Here is a 12,506-nt window from a genome sequence, read left to right on the forward strand (position 1 = left end):
AAGGAACACAAAGCAAAAGGCAGTAATTTAGATCTAACTGTCACTTTGTGTAGTTAAAGATTAGCTGAAGTGGATCACAGCAGCCTTATATATATATATATATATATATATATATATATATATATATATATATATATATATATATATATATATATAGGGTGTTACAAAAAGGTACGGCCAAACTTTCAGGAAACATTCCTCACACACAACTAAAGAAAAGATGTTATGTGGACATGTGTCCGGAAACGCTTAATTTCCATGTTAGAGCTCATTTTAGTTTCGTCAGTATGTACTGTACTTTCGCGATTCACCACCAGTTGGCCCAATTGAAGGAAGGTAATGTTGACTTCGGTGCTTGTGTTGACATGCGACTCATTGCTCTACAGTACTAGCATCAAGCACATCAGCACGTAGCATCAACAGGTTAGTGTCCATCACGAACGTGGTTTTGCAGTCAGTGCAATGTTTACAAATGCGGAGTTGGCAGATGCCCATTTGATGTATGGGTTAGCACAGGTCAATAGCCGTGGCGCGGTACGTTTGTATCGAGACAGATTTCCAGAACGAAGGTGTCCCGACAGGAAGACGTTCGAAGCAATTGATCGGCGTCTTAGGGAGCACGGAACATTCCAGCCTATGACTCGCGACTGGGGAAGACCTAGAACGACGAGGACACCTGCAATGGACGAGGCAATTCTTCGTGCAGTTGACGATAACCCTAATGTCAGCGTCAGAGAAGTTGCTGCTGTACAAGGTAACGTTGACCACGTCACTGTATTGAGAGTGCTACGGGAGAACCAGTTGTTTCCGTACCATGTACAGCGTGTGCAGGCACTATCAGCAGCTGATTGGCCTCCACGGGTACACTTCTGCGAATGGTTCATCCAACAATGTGTCAATCCTCATTCCAGTGCAAATGTTCTCTTTACAGATGAGGCTTCATTCCAACGTGATCAAATTGTAAATTTTCACAATCAACACGTGTGGGGCCGGCCGAAGTGGCCGTGCGGTTAAAGGCGCTGCAGTCTGGAACCGCAAGACCTCTACGGTCGCAGGTTCGAATCCTGCCTCGGGCATGGATATTTGTGATGTCCTTAGGTTAGTTAGGTTTAACTAGTTCTAAGTTCTAGGGGACTAATGACCTCAGCAGTTGAGTCCCATAGTGCTCAGAGCCATTTGAGCCAGCCAACACGTGTGGGCTGACGATAATCCGCACGCAATTGTGCAATCACGTCATCAACACAGATTTTCTGTGAACATTTGGGCAGGCAGTGTTGGTGATGTCTGGATTGGGCCCCATGTTCTTCCACCTACGCTCAATGGAGCACGTTATCATGATTTCATACGGGATACTCTACTTGTGCTGCTAGAACATGTGCCTTTACAAGTACGACACAACATGTGGTTCATGCACGATGGAGCTCCTGCACATTTCAGTCGAAGTGTTCGTACGCTTCTCAACAACAGATTTGGTGACCGATGGATTGGTAGAAGCGGACCAATTCCATGGCCTCCACGCTCTCCTGACCTCAACCCTCTTGACTTTCATTTATGGGGGCATTTGAAAGCTCTTGTCTACGCAACCCCGGTACCAAATGTAGAGACTCTTCGTGCTCGTATTGTGGACGGCTGTGATACAATACGCGGTTCTCCAGGGCTGCATCAGCGCATCAGGGATTCCATGCGACGGAGGGTGGATGCATGTATCCTCGCTAGCGGAGGACATTCTGAACATTTCTTGTAACAAAGTGTTTGAAGTCACGCAGGTACGTTCTGTTGTTCTGTAGCTGTGTGTTTCCATTCCATGATTGATGTGATTTGAAGAGAAGTAATAAAATGAGCTCTAACACGGAAAGTAAGCGTTTCCGGACACATGTCCACATAACATATTTTCTTTCTTTGTGTGTGAGGAATGTTTCCTGAAAGTTTGGCCGTACCTTTTTATAACAGCATATATATATATATATATATATATATATATATATATATATATATATATATATATATTCATCAGCGTCGTCTGCACGTCTGCATACGCATATGCGTAATATATTTCGCACTTTGTGTGATTTTCGGCTGGTTTACACCGTGGGACCCAGAGAAGATTTTGAATGTACCTGTGGTGTTCAGCCGTGTGACATGACCCTTGGTCCTTAAAAACGCCGAACAAAGCATTGCGTCACTCTCGCGACCTTATTGACACAATGAGCAGTACAAATAATAGATAAAGTCCACTTCATATTTTTGAAGTGCTCCAAGTCAACTAAATACAAGAACGAAACGACAGTTTCATAACATTATTAAATGTCACCCTTCCTCATACTCATCCTCAGGGCATTAGGTGTACCTTACACACACATTACCTCCACTTTCCAACTCACACCAACTTCCTGTTCCGACACTCTAGCTTCCACTTGCCTCCTACAGTTCCCCCTTCTCTCTGTCCATCTCCTAGTTCCGCCCTTTCTGTCCATCGCTAGCGTTACCTTTCTCTCTTTACACCTCCTCCTCCCCCTCTTTCTGCCACCCTTCTCCTCACTCCTTTCTGTACATTTCGTCTTCTCTCTGTCTTGCTTCCCCCTCCCCTCTTTCAGACCATCTCCTTCTTTCCCCTCTCTCTTTTCATCTCATCTTCTTTCTCTCTTCATCTTCTTTCCCATCCCCTCCCTCTGTCTATCGATGTCCTCCTCCTCCTCGCTCTATATATCTCTGTACATTTCGTCTTCTCTCGGTCTAGCTTCTCACTCTCTCTTTCTCACCTCCTCCTTCTTTTCCCACTCTCTTTTCGTACTTCTCGCTTTCTATCTCCCTACCCACCTCCTTCCTCTCTACATCGATGTCGTCCTCCTCCTCTCTATATATATCTCATCTTTTCCCTCTGTCTGTCGCCTCCTCCGTTTTTCTCTCCATCTCCTCCTTCCCCTCTCACTATCATTTCCTCCCTCTAGAGCTCGCCTTCAGCCGTACACGTCCACTCAATTCAATGTGTAACAGATTACAAAGCCTTTCATTCTCTCCCCATATTCTATGGGAGTTATTTAAGTCTTACCCCATGGACCTCTTTCCAGACAATAAGTCCTATATCTACCAAGGTTGGTTGAAATCGATCCACTGGTTTAGGAGGAGATGTGAAAATATGTGCACACATACGTCCAAATATATACACCATATGTACAAGGTGGACAAATGAAAGTGGTCTGGACGAGAGGATACGGCTGGACGTAAATGTACTGTATGTATATAATCACACTCCTCCGCGTGATCCATACGGGTTCAGAGCGTAGTGTGCGCTGTGCCAGTGTGAGTGCAGCAGTGCAAACGGGACGATGCTACTAACAGTGGAGCAGTGGCTGTTCGTTGTGGAAAGTTATGTGAAAACAAAGTCATGAAAACGGTGTGGTCAGCCGTTTGCTAAGAAGTTTAATGGTGTCAAAGTGACAGCAAGTAGAGTGTACCGTGCAAAGCCTAGTCCAAAAATGGCGTCAGACGGGCTCTGTTTCGAACAAGTCAGAAAGACACACTGTGATGACACCAGAATGACATTTTCACTCTGCAGCGGTGTGTGCACTGATATGAAACATCCTAGCAGATCAAAACTGTGTACCTGACCGAGACTCGCTCTGGCAGACAGTTTTTATTCTGTCCGGAAGTTTCATTCTGAAATTAGAAAGCTAGTGCCCAAAAATGCCAAGAGATAAAAGGTGGTTATCTTCAGCATCTGCTGTTGTCAGGTTAGCACTCTGCTGAGTTTCTTGGTACTCTGGAACTCTGTTCTCCAGGCCACTTTTATTTGCTCCACCCTGTATACACAGCCGGAAAAAGAAACAGCAACACAAAGATGGAGTTGTGCTATAGGAACGAAAGTACAGCAGGTTGGCGTGTTTCTACATCTGAAAGATGATGTCTGTTCAAATTCCGCGCCTGTCGGTAGCGAGTGGTGCTAGTAATGTGACTACGAGTATAAGGATGCAAATCAGTTTTAAATACAATTTGTAATTGTCATGAGTGTTAGTTACCTTTGAGATTGGACGTGATGAGTTCACATTAATCAAGAATGTCTTTAGGGTGACAAAGACGCTATTATCAGTACCCCACTGAGCTTGAACGAGGTGGTGTAGTAAGACTACGAGAGGTGGGTGTTCTTTCTGCGATACTGCAGAAAGACTTGCAGGAACGTAGCTAATGAAGCTGACTGCTGACAACAGTGATCAAGAGAGCGTGCAGTCGCAAGAAGACTGGGTAAGGGTGGCCACGTGGAACTACATATCGTCCTGCATCTGCGGCAGTAATTTGAGCATGAGTTGTCACCACAGTGACTCAACGAACTACAAAAAATAGATTACATGAAGTACAGCCCCGACCCAGACGCCCTGTAACGTGTATTTCACTGACCACCAACCACCCCCGTTTCCAGCTTCAGTGGTGTCAAGCAAGAGCTTATTGGAGAACAGAGTGGAGATCTCTTGTGTTTTCTAACAAAAGTTAATTCCGTGTCGGTGGCAGTGATGGTCAAGTGTTGGTTACAAAGAGGTCAGTTGAGGGCCATCAAATAACCTGCCTACGAGCCGGACACATTGGGCCTACACCTGCAGTTATGGTCTGGTGCACGATTTGGCATGACTGCAGGAGCATTCTCGTCGTTATCCCACGTACCCTGACTAACTTTGTACGGCGGTCTGCTGATTCGACATGTTATGCTGCCATTCATGAACAGCATTCGAGGGAGTGTTTATCATGAGGATAACTCTCTCTCACATTCCGCAGTTGTAACCAAACATGCTCTACAGAGTGTCGACATGTTGCCTTGGCTTGCTCTACCAACAGATCTGTCTCCAGTCGAGCAAAAATGAGATACCATCGGACGACAGCTTCAACATCATCCCCAAAGAGCATTAATCGTTCATTTATTGACTGACCAAGTGCAACAGGCATGGAACTCGATCCGAGAAACTGACATCTGGCACTTGTGCAACACAATGAACGCACATTTCCATGCTTGCATTCGAGATCCTAGCGGTTACACTCAGGGGCAGTGGCAAGGGGGGGGGGGGGGCGCTATGAGGGCTATAGCCCCCCTCCCCTCAATGGAGCATCATTTTACACTGGATAAAATTACTTCAGAAATCAGCCAACATATTAATATAACATATTCAATCACTTGTTTTTATTTATGCAGCAATGTAGGTTGCAATGTATTTCAAACACATTTTAACAAAGGGATAAGAGCGACAAATACCTTACTATCTAAACCAATAAATATCATTTAACTTAAAATGGGCGTCTTATTATTTATTAATATACACTGAATGTATATTTATGTACGAGTACTACTTACAATAATCAAGATAGCTAAATATACCGGGTATGTATACCAACACTTAAATTGCTGACCCCAGACAAAATCTTCGAAATCGCCGGACATCTTGGTCAAATCGTATTATTTTCCCGGGCACACACGTTCTGTAGACACGTTTTTACCCTGAACTCCAAAACTGTTACCAGAAACTACTTTAAGCAACACCAAATTTGACCAATATGTCGGTGGAGGACCACAGCTCTCCTTTTGTTAAGGGATATTACATTCCCCAAAACCCCTCCCCCACCCCGCAATTAGCCCCCCCACCCCTTGACCGACTTCTAGACCCACCCCTGGTTACCCTGGTTATTAATTGAGCAGCATTTCACATTTGCGATGGCTTATCTCAGGTTTACATTAACCGGTGATCTTGCAATGTTTATCTCTTAAATATGTTACCTAGATAAATGTATTACAAAATTTCACTGCTCGACATCAGTTACATTTTGACGTTTTGATCTTTTTTCCATCAGTGTACACTAACGTTAACCCCATAGCTTCACCCATGTATATATTTGACACATGTGTCCAACAGACCTCCTCCTCCCCTCTCTGTCTTTCACCCTCTGCTTGTTACATTACCCTCCCACCCCTATCTGTCTCCCCATTTTCCCTGCCTTTCATCTCTTCCTTCCCCTTTCTTTGTTCATTTCTTCCACCATCTCTCTCTGACCATATTTTTCCTCCCCTCCGCCTTCTGTCTTTCCAACTTTGTCTCCTCCTCTTCCTTTTGAACCTGCCCACTACCCCTTTATATCTTCCACCTGCCTTATGCATCACCTTTTCCAACTGTCTCTCACTCCATTTTCCCACCTGTCGCTCTATCCATCCACCCGCCCCCTAGATCCATCTCACCCTGTCTCTAGCCATGCTCACTGGTACATGTAGCACCTGCAGTACAGTTCAATAAAGCAGGCTGAACGTACCTCCACAACACACCTGTTGCCTGGGACTTGAAAGTCATTTATTTGCTCCCAGTGGCCCAGAGTTGGACTGCATGGGAACCTGTAGGCAGGCATACCTGTCATAAAGCTTCTGGTCGTCTATGTGCAAAAACCACGTCATTGCCCTTCAGATTTGTGCATGCCATCAAAGAAAAAGTAATATACTCCCTGAAACATTTTGGGTGCACTTGCACCATTGGTCATTGCTCAGAGACTGGGAACAGCTGGTCTAGTCTGCTACCATTCCACGTGTAGGCTGCCACTGACATCACAATACAAATGGCTGTGTTTATAGTGCTGTGGCGAGAAACTGTAAACTGCTGATGAATGGGCTAGGATTAAGTCCTGAAATGAATTATTATTCGACACGAAATTAGAAGGTCAGCGTTGGCCGTAATATTGATGTTTTATTAATAGCAAAATCGATTTTCAATAATATATTGATCATCTTCAGTGCTGTGGTGTACAAATTAAACTCATAGCCACTGGTTTCTGATAATAACTAGAAACCAGTGGCTATGAGTTTAATTTGTACACCACAGCACTGAAGATGATCAATATATGATTGAAAATCGATTTTGCTATCAATAAACCATCAATATTACGGCCAACGCTGACCTTCCTTCATGTAGATGGTCGTTGTGTACACAGCACTCCATGGAGTCACCAATCAATAACCTGGACACGACTCTGGATGTGCATCATCGCCGAGCAAGGTGCTGACCTGGAGAGAAATTCCTTTCGTCCAATGTTTTGGAGTGGCACAGCAGGGCTACTCCTCACGTCATATAGTTGGGCGTCATGTTGAGGTATTATGAATTCAGGCCACAGCAGGTAGTGACTGTGGGAAATCAGAAGGCAAAGAAAATGTCACAGAGATCCTGCACCCTCAAGTGTTCCCTCAAGCGACACTATCATGCCACTTTACAGCATCAGAATGGTCATCCACAGGGGTCGTGTGTCTCCATGAACCCTCTAAGTAACGCTGAGATACGCCTGTGTCAGCAATTTCTCCAGATCCAGAACATATGTGAGACAAGCTTAGACATGAACTCCACCCCACCTGCAGTATCAAGGATATCAACCATTCACAAAATTCGTCAGTCAGCTTGCCTGAGAAAAGCACAGAACGGTTTTATAACACCCATCCCATCAAAATAAATTTATGGATCCAGGCCATACTCATAAGTGGGTTCTTGCTGTGAAATTCTTTGTAAGGCTGACTAGATACTGAAATCAGTGAAATAATAATAAATTCCTCTTCAATTCGTGAGGTTTCATTTTGTTTCTCCTCTCTTCCTGGGTACTTCTTTTGTTTGGTGCGGTGTATATATTTAGTTAGGCACTTACCTCAGGACCTGGTTGCCAATGGGAGTTCTGAAATATCATGCTGTGGGATTATACACACATAATCCATGTGTCAACAAGTATTGTGTTGACAGCTCTCGAATACTAAGATATTAGGACGCAGTATGGCGGAGACGTAGCGCTGTGCCCTCAGAATCCCATGAAAGACTGACAGGTCTCGTTTTGTTTCCACAATGGTGCAAATGTTGTAGTTATCTGTAGTAAATCCTTTCGTCTTTTATTTTGCTTTCTCATTAAAACCGTAACTTTTACAGTAGATTTTGTCTAATGGTTTGAGTTTTGTGCCCATATCGAGTGGGGTATCCATATATACCATCGCCATCTGTGCCTATACAGAATATAAATTTCCCAACATAACTGGTAGCATGTCATGTGGATTTTAGAAATTGTGAAACAGAATCCCTATTTGTATTTGTTTTGGACTTCATTGTTAATTAATGGCCCTTAATGAGTAATTGTGATCCTGTATAAAGGTATTTTTATCTAACAGAGCACCTTTCAAATAAACTGTGCTCCCATGTAACTGCTCTAGCGATTCCTTTCTTTCTCCTTCACCACGTGCTTAACTATTCTCACCTGCCACAGGTGGTGCATGATTCCATCGCAAGTTAAAGTACTTGACTCACCACACATACTTTAAACATTCAGCAACACCGCTGGTATTGTCTTCATATTATGTGTTTTTTAATAGCTAGAGGGGAGTTGTCGAGCCGGAAACCTATTGTAAATTCAGCAACGAAGTCATCACTCTTTACTTGTAGTCTCTTAAAAAATGCTCAGTTAAAACTTTCCCGTTTGTTCTTAAGTTAATTGTGTTAGTTGTGAGCTCAAGAAATGGTCCTGTATGTTACGAAATATAGAAACAGCTTTTATATATACACCACACAGACGGTTCGTGTTAGGAACTCCACTTCATCTAGATACTCTTAGCTGCACATTCTATAATTAATTTTCTGGAATAAATGATCATTCTTACAAATATTCATTTCCCGTGATAGTGGACAGTGTCCCATTGAGCTTATATTGCGAAGGTTAACTGTTGTCGTCACATAAAACATATTCGCAATTAAATGGAAAGATCATGGAAACGGCTTCTGCAAATTACAAATATTGGAACTTATAGTTGAATTTATAGACGATAGTTAGCTTTCAAATTTTAACGTCATTAATGACATCTTTCAGTTATTCCCATATTCAGATTCTTTTAAAACATAAAATAAAAATAGAACAAAAAAATTACATAAAAGCAACAATACATGGTTTTTATTTCAGATATGTTGTAGCTCGTATATCGAAGACAAATGGAGAAAATAAAAGAAGATTCAGAATACAAATAAAAGTAGGGGTGAAATGAAGTATTACGTCTATGCTAACTCTGTCCCACAGTATTACAGGTGTAGTACCGAGCCCATGAGTACACACTTGCGGGTAGCGTGCGTGCAGCGGAAGACGCAGTGAGTACAGGATGGTTGCTTTCACACACACACATACACACACACACACACACACACACACACACACACACACACACACACACGCATAAACACACATTCATTCATAAATATTTCTGTCAATTACTGTAAATAAAATTCTGCGTCCTCACTAAATTCCACCATTCCCCCCTCTCTCTCTCTCTCTCATCCACACACACACACACACACACACACACACACACACACACACACACGCAGTTACAAACACAAACACATCAAAGTCCTGTTTGTTAGGTTATGTTAAGAAATTACAGCTGTATACTTAAAGTTCAATGTGTCAAGCTGAAGATGTGAATGACACCTGGACACTGACAGACCGATCGGAAAATTTTTTCTGCTACGCTTTACTCTTCCATTACTTTCTCATGCAAAGCATAACATATGAAAGAATGGAGAGCTTAATACACTAATCAACCAGTACATTACGACCACCTACCTAATAGCCGGTATGCCGAACTTTTGCACGGGTAACACCGCCGACGCATCACGTCGCTGTAGGGAGTCAGCATCATTTCTGCACACACGAGTCACCTAATTCCCGTAAATTCCGAGGAGGGGGCGATGAGGTCTGATACCATGTTCGATCGTATCACAATCTACCAGGTTCATATCTGGCGACTTTTGGGGCCAGCACATCAACTGGATCTCGCCATTGTGTTCCTAGAACCATTCCATCACACTCCTGGAATTGTAACATGGCGCATCGTCTTGCTGAAAAATGCCACTGCTGTCGAGAAACTTGATCCTCATGAAGGGATGTACGTGGCCCGCAACCAGTGTACGATTTCCACTGGACCCATGGATGCCAATGTAGGTGTTCTCCAGACCATAATTGAACCTGCCGCCAGCTTGTCTCAGTCGTGCAGTACAGGTGTCAAGGAGGTGTTCTCCTGGAACACGACGGTTTCGAGCACTCCCATCGGCATGATGAAGAAATTATGGGGAGTCATCAGACCATGCAACGTTCTGCTACTGCGCCAAAGTCGAGTGCCGATGACAGCGTGCCCATTTCAGCTGTAGTTGCCGATGAGGTGTTATTAACATTGGTACATGCATGAGTCTTCAGCTTCTCCTTTTTTTTTTTTTTTTTTTTTTTTTGTCATCAGTCTACTGACTGGTTTGATGCGGCCCGCCACGAATTCCTTTCCTGTGCTAACCTCTTCATCTCAGAGTAGCACTTGCAACCTACGTCCTCAATTATTTGCTTGACGTATTCCAATCTCTGTCTTCCTCTACAGTTTTTGCCCTCTACAGCTCCCTCTAGTACCATGGAAGTCATTCCCTCATGTCTTAGCAGATGTCCTACCATCCTGTCCCTTCTCCTTATCAGTGTTTTCCACATATTCCTTTCCTCTCCGATTCTGCGTACAACCTCCTCATTCCTTACCTTATCAGTCCACCTAATTTTCAACATTCGTCTATAGCTCCACATCTCAAATGCTTCGATTCTCTTCTCTTCCGGTTTTCCCACAGTCCATGTTTCACTACCATACAATGCTGTACTCCAAACGTACATCCTCAGAAATTTCTTCCTCAAATTAAGGCCGGTATTTGATATTAGTAGACTCCTCTTGGCCAGAAATGCCTTTTTTCCCATAGCGAGTCTGCTTTTGACGTCCTCCTTGCTCCGTCCGTCATTGGTTATTTTACTGCCTAGGTATCAGAATTCCTTAACTTCATTGACTTCGTGACCATCAATCCTGATGTTAAGTTTCTCGCTGTTCTCATTTCTACTACTTCTCATTACCTTCGTCTTTCTCCGGTTTGCTCTCAGACCATACTGCGTACTCATTAGACTGTTCATTCCGTTCAGTAAATCGTTTTTCTTCACTTTCACTCAGGATAGCAATGTCGTCAGCGAATCGTATCATTGATATCCTTTCACCTTGTATTTTAATTCCACTCCTGAACCTTTCTTTTATTTCCATCATTGCTTCCTCGATGTACAGATTGAAGAGTAGGGGCGAAAGGCTACAGCCTTGTCTTACACCCTTCTTAATACGAGCACTTCGTTCTTGATCGGCCACTCTTATTATACCCTCTTGGTTTTTGCACATAATCTACATGACCCGTCTCTCCCTATAGCTTACACGTACTTTTTTCAGAATCTCGAACAGCTTGCACCATTTTATATTGTCGAACGCTTTTTCCAGGTCGACAATTCCTGTGAAAGTGTCTTGATTTTTCTTTAGCCTTGCTTCCATTATTAGCCGTAACGTCAGAATTGCCTTTCTCGTCCCTTTACTTTTCCTAAAGCCGAACTGATCGTCACCTAGCGCATTCTCAATTTTCTTTTCCATTCTTCTGTATATTATTCTTGTAAGCAGCTTCGATGCATGAGCTGTTAAGCTGATTGTGCGATAATTCTCACACTTGTCAGCTCTTGCCGTCTTCGGAATTGTGTGGATGATGCTTTTCCGAAAGTCAGATGGTATGTCGCCAGACTCATATATTCTACACACCAACGTGAATAGTCGTTTTGTTGCCACTTCCCCCAATGATTTTAGAAATTCTGATGGAATGTTATCCATCCCTTCTGCCTTATTTGACCGTAAGTCCTCCAAAGCTCTTTTAAATTCCGATTCTAATACTGGATCCCCTATCTCTTCTAAATCGACTCTTGTTTCTTCTTCTATCACATCAGACAAATCTTCACCCTCATAGAGGCTTTCAATATATTCTTTCCACCTATCTGCTCTCTGCTCTGCATTTAACAGTGGAATTCCCGTTGCACTCTTAATGTTACCACCGTTGCTTCTAATGTCACCAAAGGTTGTTTTGACTTTCCTGTATGCTGAGTCTGTCCTTCCGACAATCATATCTTTTTCGATGTCTTCACATTTTTCCTGCAGCCATTTCGTCTTAGCTTCCCTGCACTTCCTATTTATTTCATTCCTCAGCGACTTGTATTTCCGTATTCCTGATTTTCCCGGAACATGTTTGTACTTCCTCCTTTCATCAATCAACTGAATTATTTCTTCTGTTACCCATGGTTTCTTCACAGCTACCTTCTTTGTACCTATGTTTTCCTTCCCAACTTCTGTGATGGCCCTTTTTAGAGATGTCCATTCCTCTTCAACTGTACTGCCTACTGCGCTATTCCTTATTGCTGTATCTATATCGTCAGAGAACTTCAAACGTATCTCGTCATTCCTTAGTACTTCCGTATCCCACTTCTTTACGTATTGATTCTTCCTGACTAATGTCTTGAACTTCAGCCTACTCTTCATCACTACTATATTGTGATCTGAGCCTATATCTGCTCCTGGGTACACCTTAGAATCCAGTATCTGATTTCGGAATATCTGTCTGACCATGATGTAATCTAATTGAAATCTTCCCGTA

At 43.1% G+C, this 12,506-nt stretch overlaps 1 protein-coding gene across 1 annotated transcript in view; it reads right to left on the reverse strand.

Moving 5' to 3' along the window:
• LOC126252120 (arylsulfatase I-like) overlaps window positions 1-12,506 on the reverse strand; it is a 240,442-nt gene that overhangs the window by 99,106 nt on the left and 128,830 nt on the right. The window lies entirely within an intron of this gene.

This window comes from Schistocerca nitens, chromosome 4, assembly GCF_023898315.1.
Source record: "Schistocerca nitens isolate TAMUIC-IGC-003100 chromosome 4, iqSchNite1.1, whole genome shotgun sequence".
Taxonomy (NCBI): domain Eukaryota; kingdom Metazoa; phylum Arthropoda; class Insecta; order Orthoptera; family Acrididae; genus Schistocerca; species Schistocerca nitens.